The sequence below is a fragment of the Urocitellus parryii genome, unplaced genomic scaffold (assembly GCF_045843805.1).
Source record: "Urocitellus parryii isolate mUroPar1 unplaced genomic scaffold, mUroPar1.hap1 Scaffold_216, whole genome shotgun sequence".
NCBI classification, from domain to species: domain Eukaryota; kingdom Metazoa; phylum Chordata; class Mammalia; order Rodentia; family Sciuridae; genus Urocitellus; species Urocitellus parryii.
The window spans coordinates 110,691-128,402 of record NW_027552348.1 but is presented as its reverse complement, the minus strand read 5'-3'; the positions used below and the strand labels follow the sequence as shown (position 1 = coordinate 128,402).

Sequence of the window (17,712 nt, the reverse complement as noted above, 5' to 3'; positions counted from 1 at the left end):
CCATGAACATAAATTAGAGAAAAGACAGCCTCTTCAACAAAGGGTGCTGGGAAAACTAGAAATCCATACATAGCAGAATGAAATTGACCGCCTATCTCACACTTTGCACAAAACGCAACTCAAAGTAGATCAAGGACCTTGATAGTAGAGCAGAGACAATGTGCCTAGTAGAAAAAATGTAGGCCCAACTCTCATCATGTCAGCTTAGGAACAAAATTCTTCAAGAAGACTCCTAAAGCACAAGAAATAAAATCAAGAATCAATAAATGGGATGGCATTAAACTATAAAGCCTTTTCTCAGCAAAGGCAACAATTAAGAACATGAAGAGAGAGCTTATAGAATGGGAGAAAATATTTGCAACTTGTACCTCAGAGCATCATATTCCAGGATATACAAAGAACTCAAAAAACTAAACAAACAAAATTTATAAATGGGCAAAGGAAATGAACAGGCACTTCACAGAAGAAGAAATCCAAATGGTCAAAAGCTATATGAAAAAATGTCCAACATCTCTAGCAATTAGAGAAGTGTAAATTAAAACTAAACTTAAAACAAAAAATGATGTCCAGTGTTCCATTTAGATTTTTGGAATTCATCACATCAATAGACTTAAAGAATAGAATCAGGAAAAGGCCAGGAAATATATTCTTTCTTAGAGTTTTCTGAAGGAATACAGCCTTACAAAGAAATGATTATTGATTATAACCCTGTGAGTTTGGTGTTTACATCTTCAGAACAATGAAAGAATATATATATGTAATTTATTACAGTAGCAATCAAAATCTGGCACAGTGTGTTTAAATAGGTCACAGAATGAGGGGGGGGGGAAACTCAGGTTGAGAAGGTTCAGGACTGTTCCAGCAGGTGGAGGTATTATAATTTTAAATAGATACCTTTACAAACAAAATGGTTAAAGAAATATATATCTCTATTATATGACAATTTTAAAAATTAAATAAAGAATAAATGAATAAAGGATTCAAAAGGGGGAGGCATGGAAGGGTGTGTCACCTGAGAACTAGATGTGAGAATGACACAAGTAGATTCCTCAGGGAAGAACAGTCCAGTCTGAAGGGATGGCAGTGCAAAGGCTCTGAGGCTGGAGAATTCTGCAATATGCTGAAGACCAGCGAGTAAACACTGGGTTAGGGACTAAGTGAGCAGGGGACAGAGTAGGGAATGGTTGGCCTGACTATAGAGATACCTAGGCCTTTGGTTTTTACTCTGATCATATTCAAGTGACAAATACAAGGGCTATGTGCCTTATTCAAGTTTCTTCATCTATATGGTGAGACAATTCAGCAGAAGGATTATTATAGCCTGAATATTTGAGTTGTCCTCAAATTTATATGTTGAAACCTAATCAACAATGTGTATTAGGGATTTAGGATAAAGAGAGAGAAATATGGAATCTTAAGGGAAACACCCTCAAGCCACTGAAGTGCAGAATCATGCCACCGAGATGCAGAAGACACAGTTGCAAACCTTGGCCCATGCCCTTGTAAAATGAGGGAAATACACAAGTGCAGAAAAACTTGGGAGAAATTTTGCAGCCCCACCTTGGATCCATCTCCACTCCAGCTTCTAGTACAGCTCATCTCTAAATATTGGGCCCCCAGCCCAAGTCAGGGCTGCTCCTCACTCAAGTCAGCTGCATTCTCCCTTGGATGTGTATCTACCTTCCTAAATAAAGCCCAGTCTATGTCTTTGTCTGGCTCATGCTGAAATTCTTCTCTGATGCATATGCCAAGGACCCAGCTAGTCCTGAGCCGAGTCAGCCTGCTTCTGGGAATCCTCAGACCCCTTCTCCAGAAACTTCTTCTCCTGTGACAAAGTCATTGGTTGGTAGTTAGGTTGTTGGGAGTGGTGACTGAAGTATGGGTCTTGAACTGTCCTGTGACAGAGGCGATGCCTCTCTTGGGAACTCTCAGGGAGAAGGTGCTATTAAGATAGCCCAGTTGCTGTGGTGACACCCTGCTCAATAGGAGGTTGTTAGCCACAGAGTTATCCAGTTCTTGACCTTGAGGTTCAGATGCCAGCTGTTCAGGGGTAGAAAGTTATGGGTGCAAGCTAATTATCATAATTGGGCTGCTTATAGCTATGATCTTGATTCTGCTTGCTTTAAAGAAACTTTCTCACAAAACCCTTTTAGTGATAAAACATATAATAAATGTGCTGAGCTGACTCATGGTCACTGCACTCCACCAGAGTGTAATATCTACCAGGTCCCAGCTTTTTCTCTTCCTCTGTGTCTGTCTTTTTTATTATGGTGCTAAGTATGAAATCCAGGACCTGTGCATGCAATGCAAGCACTCTGCCATCTATTTATCTTTTCTAATCCCCTATTGCCCCTCGTCTGGTTTCCTGAATTAACTGCAGTTCAGGTAGCAGCATTAGGCCATGAAGATGGAGTCCCTTAAGAATAAAATTAGTTTGCTTTTAAACGAGAAGGTAGGGGTTGGGGTTGTGGCTCAGTGGTAAAATGCTTGCCTTGCACATGTGAAGCACTGGGTTTGATCCTCAGCACCACATAAAAATAAATAATTAAATTAAAGTTATTATATCCATCTACAAGTAAAATATATATATATATATATATATATATATATATATATATATATATATATATATATATATATATATATATATATATATAAAGACAAAGTTGCTGTCAGGATTCCCCTTGCCCACTTTTGCCAAGAATGAGTTCTGTGTAGTCAAATAATGATGAGACCTATGAATGGGGCAACTCCAGAGTGCACCAAGGCCAGAGTGCACCTTCTGGGCTGGGATGCTAGTTTTCCTAGAAGATTGTGCACTCCCTCCATTTCCAGGCCACTTCCAAGATGGGTGTGGGGAATGGGAATGGGTCATGTTAACATGCCATAAATCTCACAGTTCTTATTGAAATTTGGCATTTTTCTTGAATAAATGCTCCTCATGTTGGTGTAAGTTTTGATTGATCTTCAGAGGCCTGACAAAGCTGATTGTTGAAAACATTTGTACCTGTTCTCAATAGTTCTATGAGGAACAGATTTTTAGGCATCCTCACTATACCATTCCAGAAGGCCTGGACTTAGACCAGGATAAAAAGCTTCTGCACAGCAAAGGAAACAATTTTCAGTGTGAAGAGACACTGTACTGAATGGAAGAAGATGTGTGTAAATGGCACATCTGATGAGAGGTTAATATCCAGACTACATAAGGAACTAAAAAAAAATAACAACCCAACAACCTGATTAAAAAATGGAGAAAAATCTGAACAGACATTTCTCAGAAGAGACACACAAATAGCCAACAGGCATATGCAAAAGTACTCAGTACCAAAAATTGTCTTTGAAATGCAGATCATAACTACAATGAGATATCATTTCCCTCCACTAAGAATGGTCATTATTAAATACACAAAAGATAATAAGTGCTGGCTTGGAACCCTTATATACTATTGGTGGGAATGTCAATTTATAGAGCCACTAGGAATAGCAGTATGGAGTGTCCTCAAAAAATTAAGAAATAACACCAGGATATGATCCAGGAATTCCTCTACTGGGTATTAGCCAAAGGAAATAAATATAGTCTATCAAAGACACCTGCACTCCCATGTTTATTGTAGCACTATTCACAAAGGCCAAAGACACCTGCACTCCCATGTTTATTGTAGCACTATTCACAAAGGCTAAAGGACAGAAACAATCTACTGATGAACAGATAATGACCATGTGATACAAAACACACACTGGAATACTATTCATCCATAAAATGGACAAAATCCTGTCATCTTCAACACAATTGATGGAAATGGAGATCATTATGTTAAGGAAGTAAGTCAGGAACAGGAAGACTAGTACCATATGATCTCACTTGGAGATAGAATCCGAAAAAGTTGATCCCAAAAGTTGAGAATTGAGAATGGTTCCAGAGGCTGTATGTGGTAATTGAAAAAGGAGGGCTGGGGAAAGGTTGACTGATGGGTCCTAAGTTACAGTTACAGTTATGTAGGAGTAAGAAGTTCTGGTGTGCTATGGCACAGTGGGGGTGACTATAGACAACAACAAAGTCCTGTGTATCTCAAGTAGCTAAAAGAAAGGATTTTGAAAGTTTTCACCATAAAGAAATTATAAATGCTTGTAGCGACAGACACATTTAACATGATTTAAATCTCACACAGTATTAAAACTTCACATGGCACCTCCTTTAATATATATAATTTTATGTTTATATGTAGCAATTAAAAATAAAACAAAATAAAAAACCTGGCAAGAAGGGCACCAACATTGTCTAGGAGGTCACTGATGATGACTGCTAAGGGCCAAAGTGCTTGCTGGGTGACAGAATTCCAGAACTGGACTCTCAGCAAGTAATGGAGAAGAAAAATTCTGGTAACACAGAACCCAAATGGACGTGATGAACAGGTGGAAGGAAAGAGTCTGCACATTCTTAGAAGCAGAAAGGCAGCCTGGGCTGAGAGATCACAGGGTACCTCATGGCAAAGCACCTGGGCAGGCAACCCAGATTCTGTCTGAGTTCCAAGAAGTGAAGCAAAACCCAAGGATGGCTGATGCCCGCCAAAGTCTGGCTGTTGGCTCAGTTTCCAGACCTCAGCCATGTCTCAGAGCCTGAACTCATTCCTAGGAGGAGAGGCCAGGGTCCTATCAGGAGGGACCCTTCAACCACAGAGCCAGTCAGTGTCCCCTTTCAGCCTGTCCCACAGGGCCATCCACCCACTCAGTTGGGTCTGTGTGCATAGAGACAGAGAAAACATGCCGACATTCATCCTGGAGGCAGTGTGAGCTGCCCTCATGCCCAGGCATCTGAAGTATCACATGGCCCCCTGGTACTGACAAGGTAGGTGCATGTGGGGCCAGGAATGAATGGACCTGACTCAGGTCCTGCTCACAGAGGTCTGCGACCACAGACCAACCTCAATGGTCATTTCAAATTCCTTCAATTTATAACCAAAATGAATCATCCACGGACTTAGTAAGTCACTTGTGAGATCAGGACAACTCTTAGTGAAGGCCAAGTACAATCTTCTGACAATGCCTTGCGCAGACAGTTTGTTTAAAATAGTATGTCATCCTGGAGGACACACATTTGTCCTCTACTTAGTGCAACACCTCACCCTCAGCTCACACCTGTGACTTCAGAAAGGAGCCTACTGCCCAGTGAACCAAGGAATCCACTGGGTAGCAAATGGTGTGTTTTGGGTGATAGTCAGCCCCAATCTACAGGAACCCCTCCTAAAAACCAGTCCAACCTGAAGCCACAGGAACATAGGACCTGCGTCTCCCTATGAAATATGCATCTGAAGAACTATTTGGGGAAGACAACCTGGGAATGGGCACCAACATTGGAGACACTCTAATCTAGGGTCAGATGACTAGGACAGTGGGCAAATCTAGTGCCCCATTCATTTTCATGTTGTCTTTAGTTCCTCTCACAGTAAAGCAGAATTGAGTACTTGATATAGAGACAGGTATAGTGTGTCCTGCAGAGTTGAAAGTGCTTACTGTCTGCCTTTACTGTCTGCAACTTGTGCCTACTTTATACCACTATAAGATGTTGGCTCCCCAAGAGATAGACTACATAGGCTTAGGATCCAAGGTCAGGAGTCTATAGATGCTCCCACAACAGAAACATATAGATGGCACCTTTGCTGTTAGACAGACAGTTGACAATGGTGGGAACATGATGTCAAGAGAATAATTGAATAATAATTATAAAATGTCCCAATGTGCTGACCCCCATATGCTTTCTTTGCTAAAAAGCAATTTATCTAACTCTACTAGACAGGATATGTCACATTCCTCAGCAAAGTACCTGTTATCTGGAAGAAATTTAGGCAGAAAATAATGTTGATAAGAGGAACCCAAGTTACTTTGAAGGGAGAGCTATGTGAAGGGTGTTTCACAGAACAGATTTTGGAATATAAAGATAATTCCTCCTAACCATAAAACCTATAAAAATGATTAAAATTCCTTTTAGAACCAGTCAGCATGGGCCAAGGAGAGAGAGTTGTCATGGCAATGCTAACTTGAAATCTGATGTCACCCTGATGTCAGTCAAAAGTCAAGAGGTGGGCTGGGGTTGTGACTCAGAGGTAGAGCGCTCGCCTAGCATATGCAGGGCCCTGGGTTCGATTCTCAGCACCACATAAAAATAAATAAAATAAAGGTATTGTGTCCCACTACACCTAAAATATATATATATATATAAAAGCCAAGAGATGGGCCTGGGCAGGATTCTCTGGAAACTTTCCTGGGATCCCCAATACAACTGGAGCACAGGAGAGGCAGGTTGTCTCTTTCCTCTCTGAGAGAACCCACTCTCTCCCTTGAGAGTGCTGCCTTTCCCTTTTCCTCTCTCTTCAATAAACTCATTTTTGTTATTCTGGTAAAATGTCTGAAATCTTTAGGACTTGATCAAAAGAACTGGGGTTTGAAGAGGAGGTCTTTGCACTATCTGTTTCTTAGATGACCCCAGCTCTATACCATTACCAAGGTCATACTTGGAAAAATGGGGCCCCCTCCTCTTGTGTTAGGATCTGTGGGTGAGGCGGGGATGTTTGCAGGGTATGTCCTCAGGCATGGGTATATGGTGCCAGGTGGTCCTGGTGGAGGTTAGGGTCCCCTAGGTGGATGGGAAGGTAGGGAGGCCCTGGATGGGGCGTGGCTAGATGAGAAAAGCTGTGAAGGGAGGTGAGCTGGGTGGTGGCTCACTGAATCACAAAAAAGTGATTGTGGCTGGTGGCAGTTGAGGCTCTGTGGGCGCAGGTGCTGAGATTCCCAAAGTGTGGTGGGAAGTTCAAGGGTCAACAGCCTTGGGATGAGAGTCTGTAGAGCAGAGATGGGCCTAGGGATATCTGTTGTCCTAACCTTGTGGGGTCACGCCTCTGTGCACCTGGCCCTGGTGGCTGTGGCTCAGGCATGCTTTGGGGAGACAGCGGTGAGGCTGGGAGACATCAGCAGGGATTGCCAGCTTGCATTCTCCTTTCCTCTTGCCCCTCCCACCTCCTGCCCTTACTTTTTTCTTTCCAGCTCCTCTCAATGGCCTGAGGATGAGAACCAGACAAGATACAACTTAAGGGGTGGCAGAAAGTCATGTGACAGGCGTCACATATGTACACCTGATGGCAGGACTGAGCCTGGGTCCCCTCCTCAGGCCCCTCCACCGCCCCCACAGGCTCAGTCCCACCTGGTCCAAGTCCTCTATAGTTGAACTCACCGGTCCCCGCCGACCAGAAACAGTCGGGCAGTAGAAGCAGAGCTAGGGTGACCGAAAAGAGCAGCCAGGTGAGGGTATCCAGAGCCATGTGTGGATTACACTGGAGCGCGAGGGGGTGCCCGTGTGTGCCGGCCGCTTTTTAAAAGATCCGCGGGCGCGGGGCAGAGAGCGGAGCTGGGCGTGGAGACTTCTATACATAGGGCTAAGACCGGTTTTGACTCAGGAGGCAGGAGGCAGGATGAGGCGAGAAGCTGGATGCTGGGCGGGTGGCCCGTAGCACAGACCTTCTGTGGGCGCAGCTTGATGAGGGGTGCCGGGCGGTCCCGAGGAGCTGGGGCCAGGGGGCGGAGCTGGGGCCTGGGGGCGGGGCTGGGGCCCGGGAGTGGGGCTCTGGGATCCACCCGGAGCAGGGGGGAGCGGGTTTCGGGCGGAGTGGGGAGCAGGGAGCAGGGAATTTGTGCATGCTGGTAAGGGCGAGCAGGGGGTGCTGGGAATTTCTGGGTGCGGGGGAGGCGCGGGGGTGTGGGCCGGGCTAGGCACGGTGGTGGGGATGCATCCTGGAGACTTTCTAGGCCTCCGCTTTAGTACTTTACTGATTTCTCTTTTCCTCTTGCCCGAGACTTTTCACTGAAGGGAGTGAGGCCGCTTTCCCTTGATTTCTGCATCATCGTTTCTAGTCTCCGCCCTTTTCTTTTCCATAAAAATGGTTTTATCAAAGTAGAATCACACCATTCGTGCCTTCATACATCTTCATGTACTTCATCATCATTCTAAGTACATGTATGAAGACACGAATGGTGTGATTCTACTTTGCATACAACCAGAGATAAGAAAAAAGTGCTCTATATGTGTAGTATGCATTGTAATGTATTCTGCTGTCACATATAACAAAATAAAAATAAATAAACTAAAAAAAATTTTTAAATGGTTTTTTCAAAAACATGTTTTGCAAGTCTTTTCTTCCCAAACGAGTTGTGCTGTTTTTTCTTTCTTTCTTTCTTTCTTTCTTTCTTTCTTTCTTTCTTTCTTTCTTTCTTTCTTTCTTTCTTTCCTTCTTTCTTTCTTTCTTTCTGTTTTTCTTACACGTGTGTTTAAAAAAGCACAGCACTTTTTTGTCTAGTGGTAATGTCCTGTCAGGCAGCTGTTGCTGTACTTGGTGGGGAGGTGGGTGAGGAGCAGGCGCCCACTCAGATCCTGGAACCTGGCCCAGGGAAGCTAGGGCAGAGAAGTGGGCCCAGCTTAGTCATGTCCAGCACACTCTGCTTTTCTTTGCTACCAAAGCAAGCAACACCTTTAAGCTTCTGAGCTGGGTCCATGTTCTTGTTCTAATTTGACAATAAACTAGGTTGATTGTCGGACCCTGCAAAATCAGGGGAGTTGATAACTAATGCTAGTGGCTTTTCAAATACATTTATTTTTCGACATCAGACAGGAAAACCTGGAATGAGTTTGGGAACACTTCTCGTTAGGGAAAGGAGAGCTGTGTCTAGTATTAATGTTTATTTTCAAAGCAAATATGGAGCCCATATACGTTCAGCTGTTCTCAGTATATATCTTAAAATATTACATCTTAAAGATCCTCCCAGACTAGCTCATTTTATAAGGACTTTTCTTTTTCCTTCTGCATGGCAATCTATGGACTGTCCATCAGATTTATATGCAGCCAGCTCTTTGATGAAGATGAGGATGGTCTCCAATTAGTTACTTTAGCAAAAAGAGAACATTGCAATAATCATACATGTTTAAACCTGTATACAATTTCCTAGAATAAAATGCTGTGCAAATTGATTCAATTTAAAAGTGCATCATTTCATCGAGGGCAACTTTTTTGTAAAAACTTGTAATTGTTAAGACCCAGCGTTGACAAGGGAAGTGAAATTGTTACTATGGTAGGAATGCAAAGCGGTCCAATTTTTCTCAACAAGAATGTGACAGTATTCATAGTGAGCCTAACAGTAACAAAATTTCCAGTGGAGAATAGATTCCCATGAGTTGAGTTAAGACTCCCTGGGAGGATAACAAATAATCCCATAAAATTTTTTATCTTGAGTGTGTGGCTAATGTCAGGGTGCAAGCTTGCATGGGAGAGAAATTTATGTAGTCTATAGGTATATTTTACTCTATTTAAAAAATTTTGGGGGGCTGAGGATGTGGCTCAAGTGGTAGGCTCTCATCTGGCATGCTTGAGGCACTGGGTTCGAGCCTCAGCATCACATAAAAATACAATAAAGATATTGTGTCCGCCTAGAGCTAAAAAAATAATTATTTAAAAACATTTTTAGTTGTGTATGGATTCAATGCCTTTATTTGTTTTTATGTGGTCCTAGGATTGAACCCAGTGCTTCACACTTGCAAGGAAAGTGCTCTACCACTGAGCTACAACTCCAGATCCTATAGGCTATATTTTAATTGATTGTGAAATGTGAAAACATATATATATATATATATATATATATATATATATATATAGGGGGGTAACAGGGATTGAACCCAGGGGCACTTAAACGAGTGAGCCACATCCCCAGCCCTTTTATATTTTATTTAGAGACACAGTCTCACTAAGTTGCTTACTTAGGGCCTCACTAAATTGGTGAAGCTGGCTTTGAAATTGCAATCTTCCTGCCTCAGCCTCCTGAGCTGCTACAGGCATGAGCCACCATACCTAGCTCTCTTTTATTTTTAATTGGCTGAAACTTCAATTTTTATTATTTTAAAAAATGGACAGATAATATTGTGTATATTTGTCATGTACACTATAAAGCTTGAAGTATGTATACTTACTCCATTCTTCCTAGTTAACTTTGTCCTGTGAGGTTTTCCAAGAGGCATCCTATTCAGAAAGTCCCATCAGACTATCTGGATTGGTCTCTCTGCAGAACCTGTTGGACCACTAGTTATCACTATATGACCAGGATTGCCACAACTGCCCAGCCAGGTCAGAATTTTGCAGTGTGCCCTGGCCCAGAGCATAGGGCAACCACCAAGATCTACACATCTGTTGCTGTGAGCTCTCTTCTGTCTTTGTTTATAGTTGCTACAGTTGATCCAATTTTGAAAGGTTTCTCAATGTTTTTAGTGGGGAGAGACAGGGGCCTGCCTCTTGTGAAGGGCTCCAGAATGGTGGTGAAGCTGAATGTCCATCTTCACCTCACATTTTCCACTGTAGAAACCCTGGTGTGTAGGGGGATGGGCTGTGTGTGGTTTCATTCCAGCTGGGGAAGGGAGAACATGGGAAAAAATGGTCTCTCTTACCACTTGAACCCTGCTTTTCTGGATTTAAATGTTTGTCTCTGGTCACTCTTGTCTGTGGATATTTGTGGGGTGAATTTGTATGGGAGGGGCAGGATGAAGCTGAAGCACTCCTACATGGCTATCTTCCTAATGTCACTCACACTAATTATCTTTGGGTTGTTAATGTACATGTAAGTTAATTTTGTTATTTATGTATTCTTACATTTCAAATGGTGTGTGATCCGTATGAATCAATTTTACAGTCAGAAATTACAATAATTGGTTATAAACCTCCCTTCAATGTCTGGTCCTTTCCATGTTTTTCTGATCACCATCCCTTGCTTCAGACTGGGTGCCACTCTTGTATTGCCATTCATGTTTGGCAGCTTCAAGCACTGAATGATTTTCTGCCTAACTTTAATAGAGACAAGAATTCTAGTGTTCAGCCAAGTGGAGTGAATCTTGGACTTAGAGGAAGAGAATAGACCTGGTAACAGGAAAATGGGAGTGCTGGGTCGGGGCAGAGAGCCAGGATAAAGACAGTCCTCAGTGTTCTCAGTGAGTTCTAATTTCCCGTTCAAGTAAGTTCCATTCCTGGGCTATGATGAATGTGCACACAGTAAGACTGAACAGTATTCATGTTTCAGATGAACTTGAATAGAGGACTAACCTTATGGAAAATATTAGGTAATACCATTTTCATAGTTTTACTTTTTAAAATTATTTTATTTTTATGTGATGCTAAGTATGAAAACCGGTGCCTTGCACATGCTAGGCAAGTGCTCTGCCACCAAATTACAGCCCCAGTCCGTGGTTTTACATTTTTTAAAATAAGTTTTTATAGTTCTAGATGGACACAATACCTTTATCTTATTTAGTATTATGTGGTGCTAAGTGTCAAACCCAGTGCCTTCCACATATAAGGAAGTACTGTTAGTTGCGGATCAGGCTGAACAAATGTTAGCTGTGGGGCAGGCTGAACACCCGACCCTCACCTGTCTGCTTCCCACCCTTCATTAGCCCTTTCTTTTGGGATGATTATTTGGCACCTTTTCCCTTTACTTCCTCTTGTTGTTTTTTAGTTTGAAACCCACACCTAGCCCATGCCCAATCTGCTTGAAGGCAGAAGATGACACCCTTATCAATTACAGTGTGACCCAATCACTGTACACCAACAAGGCAGCTAGCACAGTAAAGGGCTATTAAAAACCTTCTCCTGCTGGGCCCTCTCTCTCTCCTCTTTTTCTCCGAGTCAATCAGACACCGCTGCAATAAAGATCCCTTGATTGCTCCGAGTGTAGTGATTACTTTCCTTTCACCATGAATAGGTATAAACCTGTCTAAGAGAAAGACAGTTTACTGTAACACCGTCTTACCTTTGAATGGTTTTTCTGGATTATTATACAATTCAGAAGTTGAAGTAGGCCTGTCAGGGGTAAAGTATATGAAGGATCCTGTATGGGCGGGCACTTAGGAAGATCAGGGTTCTCAACCATCAGGAACTAAGTGGAAGGTGCCAAAGGCATTGCTGCTGGTGTGCAAGAATAGCAAGACACCAGAGGAAAGGGTCAAAAGATTTCAGTCTTTAAACCCAGAGCTGGCACTCCTAGCACTGTTCCTCATCCTGGCCCCTGTCAGCTGCAGGTCATCTCACTGTGGGTCATGGACACCAGCCCTAAACCTGGGGGAAAATCACAGAAAACTGCCTGGGCTCTAGAACAATAGCCAAAGAGAGCCTGGCCTCTGTCCTGCCTTTCTGCCCCTTTTGTTCTGGTGTGTGTGGGGGGTGGAGGCCGCTGGCTACAAAGGATGTGATAGTCGGTCCCAGAACTGTCAGTTTATGACCTGGGGACAGGAATAGTCTCCACTGTTAAGATCTGACAGGACACTCCATTTGGCCAGGGCAAGTTCATCACTGGGACAAAGCGGTGTTGTTGCTACAACACTATCCCATAAACTAAAAGCCTGGGGAGTCTGGCAGGACAAATAACTGCACCCAGAAAAGAAAAAGACAGAAACTAAGGACAACCTGTGTTTCATAGGCAGCCTCTGCAAAGGGATCTTCAAGAACCCCTAAAGAGAAAAATGGAAAGGGCTTTTTGCATTGCATATCAGTCTGCTAGTATAAGAAAAGGCCCAAAAGGAGCCTCTGGGTACAAGTGACAGTGGGGAACTCACTTAAAGTTGATGGCATTGTGATAGTGTTCATGGAGACAGGTCAGGCTCAAAAATGTCATTGAAAGCAACATAGGAGAAAAAAGATTAAATCATAATTATTGTATATGTTGCATTGTCCAACCCTCTCCTGGAATGAAATTTGTTGTGTAAATTAAATGCACAGATAACATCCATAAGGATTGTTTCAAAATATGAATTTCAAAAAAGTTCCCAAACTAGTAAAGATAAAAGAAAATTACAGGTATAGAAATATATTTTAGTATGGAAAATTAGAAAGTAAGAGAAATGTTTCTGAATGAGAAAATATTTTGTCTGGTAAAGTAATATTCTTGTGCTAACGTCCCAGATTAAAGATGACAAAACTAAGGATTTAAAGTTGTGAATGTCTAAGTAAGTTGCAGAAAGTTTGAAGAAGATGAATCTCAAAAATTTAGTGTGTTTGTTTAATTTGGCTATAATTTATCTATCAAGATAATTTTATTCTATTTGTTCGGCTTGTGGAAACTAAGTCTTAAAGTCATTAGGGTTTGTATCTGTTTGAAAGTCTGAAACAATTACTTTGTAACTGGTTAATCAAACAACTGTTACTTAAACCTACCAATATAGATGTCACCCTAAGTATATGTGACTAGGTATAATGTATTCATTATGCCTAGTCACATATACTGAGAACTATGGCTATCTAAGCCTTGTATAAGTATTATGTAAAAATTTATAAAACGAGGGGCTGGGGTTGTAGCTTAGCAGTAGAGCAGAGACCCTGGGTTCTTTCCTGAGCACCATATAAAAACAAACAAACAAATAAATAAACAAACAAAATAAAGGTATTGTGTCTAACTACAACTGAAAATTAATATTTTTTAAAAAGTTAATAAAATGAAAGTATATGCAAGTTTACTGGCAAGATAACCACTAAGTGCTCTCTTTTATACATTGTATCTGACATTGAAGGACCATGCTCTCAATTGAAGACCTGTCTTATATATGTTTGCTTTGAGTAAGTCAATTTCTTATCATTAACCCTGTTTCCTAAATTTATAAGAAACTTAAGGCTATTGATTTTGTTAATCCATACAGACCTGTGATTAGTGTTACCATACACTCTGGATTCTAAATTGCACTTTAAAGTTAAACTTAGTTGAATGCAAAGCTTTGCCAAGTTGGTGTTCTCCAAACTAAAATTATGTGTAGCAAAATCTCTTATTTGTATAAAAATAACAAATTTGGTTGGTATTTATTCATGTCATTTGAGGTTTTATAGCTGTATCAAGTAACATGTTGAATAAGTTATATATATAATTTGGTGTTAATCTTCACATTGGAATTGGAATTTAAATACATTTTTGGAAGCTAATAATGAGAGTCTGATCTGTTTAAAGGTGAAGTTGTAAAACAAGGAAGCATTTTGCTGCTTTTTTTTCACAAAAAGAAAGTTAAAATTTCTCTTAGTCTTTGTTTAATTTATGTTTCAGATGTAATGTTGTATTGTGTTTTTTTTTTGTCAGGATCCCCACCTTACCTGAAATAAGAGTCTGCATCCCACCTTACTACATGTTAGAATGGCTGCAAAATAGGCTAGACTTGAGATCATTTAGAGTTGTGATAGGTGGGATTATCTAGAGTTTGATGATAGCTCCAGTCTGGTGGGTGCCAGACTGGTTGGCTGGGCAAGTTGATAGCAAGATGCCCTCACACCCTCTTACAACCTTCTGACCAGCTCCATCTGTCCCCAGACACTTCAGGACTAGTGGTGCTGGGAAACTTGGCTCTCTCCAGCATTTCCAACCAATGCTTCCCCCAGGCAAAATGCCCCTCGTCTGTGAAGTTTCACAGGATTGCCTGGACATGAATGACCCATGCAGACCCACTCACTATCTGACAGATAAGGATGTAAGATACCCCAGGCTCAGCCATGTTGCAGTCTTAGGATCTGAACACCATTTCACCTTGCAGAAAGACCATGAGGGATGTGCTCAAAGGAGGGACCCTGCAAAGAATTGGCAAGATGGTGGCCACCAGCACTCCCAGCAGGAGGACCTTAGGGCAGCCAAACCCTAGGCACCCTGGCACAGGACCTCCAGGTCTTGGCTGGTGTCCCCAGACAGAGTTGGCTGCACCACGAGGTGAGGTGGTGGTGGCAGCAAACCTGCAAGCATCCTTCCCCCCATCCCCCAGGCACTGGACAGTGTCTCAAGATGGAGATGGCTGTGTGCAATCAAACCTGCAGGCAACTTGGCAATGGACCTCTGGGTGCGGGTGGAAGCAGCAGGACTACTAATTGAAAGTGAGGTCAGGTTGAGGTTATTGTGGTTAAAACAACAACAACAAAAAATCACTATCAAGGGTGAAGTTCACTGGGGTAAAATTTCATACCTTAAGCACAAGAACATTTGTTTTGAGCCAGCAAAATGTTTGAGATTGCAATCTAGACTACCTGTTAAGAGTGATCGTTACATTCTACTTATATGAACCAACTAAGCAGAATCACTGGTTTTTGTTTTGTTTTGTTTTTACTCTATAATATGAAGAAAGTATAAAATATCATTCATTCTCTACCAAGACTTTTTGGTCAGAGTTCTGCAGGGAATCAGAAACAAGAGACTTATTGTAGAAATTGGCTGATGGGTTATGGAGCCAAGAAATTTTAGTGTTTGTCTGCAGGCAGGAGAATCAGGAAAGCAAGGGGTATAATTCGGTTTGAACCAAAGACCTGGGACTGAGGGCTGATAGTTTAAGTCCTGATCTGAGTCATGGAGACTGAGAAATAGTGAAGGTTTGTCATATCCCAGAACCAGAAAAGATGGACATCTCAGATCATGCAGAGGAATTTGCCCTTCCTTTGACTTTTGGTTTTGTTGAGCCCCTAAAAGGACTGGATGATGCTTGCTTTACTAAGAAGGGAGACTTTGCTCAGTCTACTTCTTTGAGAGCAAATCTTTGCCAGAATCACTCTCAGAACACCACCCAGAAATAATGTTTTGCCAGCTATCAGGGTATTCCTTAGGCAGTGTGTTGACACATAAAATTAACCATCACATTCACTGCATTAAAAAATTATCAATTCATTAAAAATTGCTTAAAAACAGAGATGTTTATTTAAGTACAACAAATCATATAAAGAGAGTCCCTGAAGTTAAAAATAAAGTCTGCCATGGTATTTTACAAACAATATTGCTTGCACCATCAAGGTTGTTAGATTTCCATCACTGTGAGGAAACTACTGAAGACAGTAAACTAAAGGAGGAAAGATTAATTTCTGCCTCACTGTTTCAGAATTTTTAGTCCAAGTTTGGCTGACTGCATTGCTTTAGGGTCTGAGGTAGGGAAGAATATCCTGACAGTAGGATCTGTGGCAAAAGAGACTGCTCCCTTTATGGTAGCAATGGTAAACAATTTATTCTTTTTGAAAGTAGAGAAGGCGGGGGGGGGGAGACAGAGAAGAGAGGAAATAGAGGGAGGAAGGGGCCTGGGACACAAAGAGCCCTTCAGGGAGTGACCCAGCTCCTGTCCTCATAAAGTTTTCCTCACTTCTCAATAGCACCATAGTCAATACATGGATCTTTGGGGGATACCCCAGTTCTAAACGATAACAAAGGTCAACTCAAGGTGCGGAGAAATATTTGGTTACACAAACCAAGATGGAAACTATTGTTATTTCTTGTTCCAATAGCCAGAGGCTAAGTGTATATTTCCACAGGTTAGCAAAGGACATTGCTTATCACGTTAATGAAAAGTGCAGAATTGAACTATCACAAAACACAATAAAAAAGCTCAAAGTTGGCTTTTCTGCCCATGGATGAGCATAGAAAGCATCGTCAAAGTCTCTCTTCCTGCTGCCATCATGTCTAAATCAGTGTCCCCTAAAGAGCCCGAACAGCTGTGGAAGCTATTCATTGGAGGGCTGAGCTTTGAAACAACTGATGAAAGTCTGAGAAGCCATTTTGAGCAATGGGGAGCACTCACGGACTGTGTGATTGTGAGACACCCAAACACCAAGCGCTCCAGAGGCTTTGGGTTTGTCACTTGTGCCACTGTGGAGGAAGTGGATGCAGCCATGAATGCAAGACCACACAAGGTAGATAAAAAAGTTGTGGAACCAAAGAGAGCTGTCTCAAGAGAAGATTCTCAAAGACCGGGGGCCCACTGACCTGTGAAAAAGATCTTTGTTGGTGGCATTAAAGAAGTCACCGAAGAACATCACCTACGAGATTATTTTGAACAATATGGGAAAATCTAAGTTATTGAAAACATGACTGACCAAGGCAGTGGAAAAAAAGGGGGCTTTGCTTTTGTAACTTTGATGACCATGACTCTGTGGATAAGATTGTCATTCAAAAATACCATACTGTGAATGGCCACAACTGTGAAGTGAGGAAAACCCTGTCAAAGCAAGAGGTGACTAGTGCCTCATCTAGCCAGAGGTCGAAGTGGTTCTGGAAACTGGTGGTGGTCATAGAGGTGGTCTTGGTGGAAATGACAATTTTGGTCATGGAGGGAACTTCAGTGGTCATGGTGGCTTTGGTGGCAGCCATGATGGTGGTGGATATGGTGGCAGTGGGGATGGCTAAAATGCATTTGGTAATGATGGAAGCAATTTTGGAGATGGTGGAAGCTACAATGATTCTGGGAGTTATAACAATCAGTCATCAAATTTTGGACCCATGAAGGGTGGAAACTTTGGAGGCAGAAGCTCTGGACCTTATGGTGGTAGAGGCCAATATTTGCCAAATTATGAAACCATGATGGTAATGGTGGTTCCAGCAGCAGCAGCAGTAGCCATGGCAGTGGCAGAAGGTTTTAATACTGCCAGGAAACAAAGCTTAGCAGGAGAGGAGAGCCAGAGAAGTGACAGGGAAGCTAAAGGTTACAATAGATTTGTGAACTCAGCCAAGCAGTATTGGCAGGGCCTAGCTGCTACAAAGAAGACATGGTTTAGACAATACTCATATGTATGGGCAAAAAACTCAAGGGCTACACTTGTGACTAATTGTATAACAGGCTATTTTTAGTTTCTGTTCTGTGAAAAGTTCAAAGCATTCCACAAAGGGTATTAATCTACTTTGTTTTTGGCACCTGGG

General features: G+C 42.0%; 1 pseudogene; it reads left to right on the top strand.

Annotated features, from left to right (window-relative positions):
• Positions 1-16,475: 16,475 nt before the first annotated feature.
• LOC144251793 (heterogeneous nuclear ribonucleoprotein A1-like) lies at positions 16,476-17,435 on the top strand (annotated as a pseudogene).
• Positions 17,436-17,712: the final 277 nt, after the last annotated feature.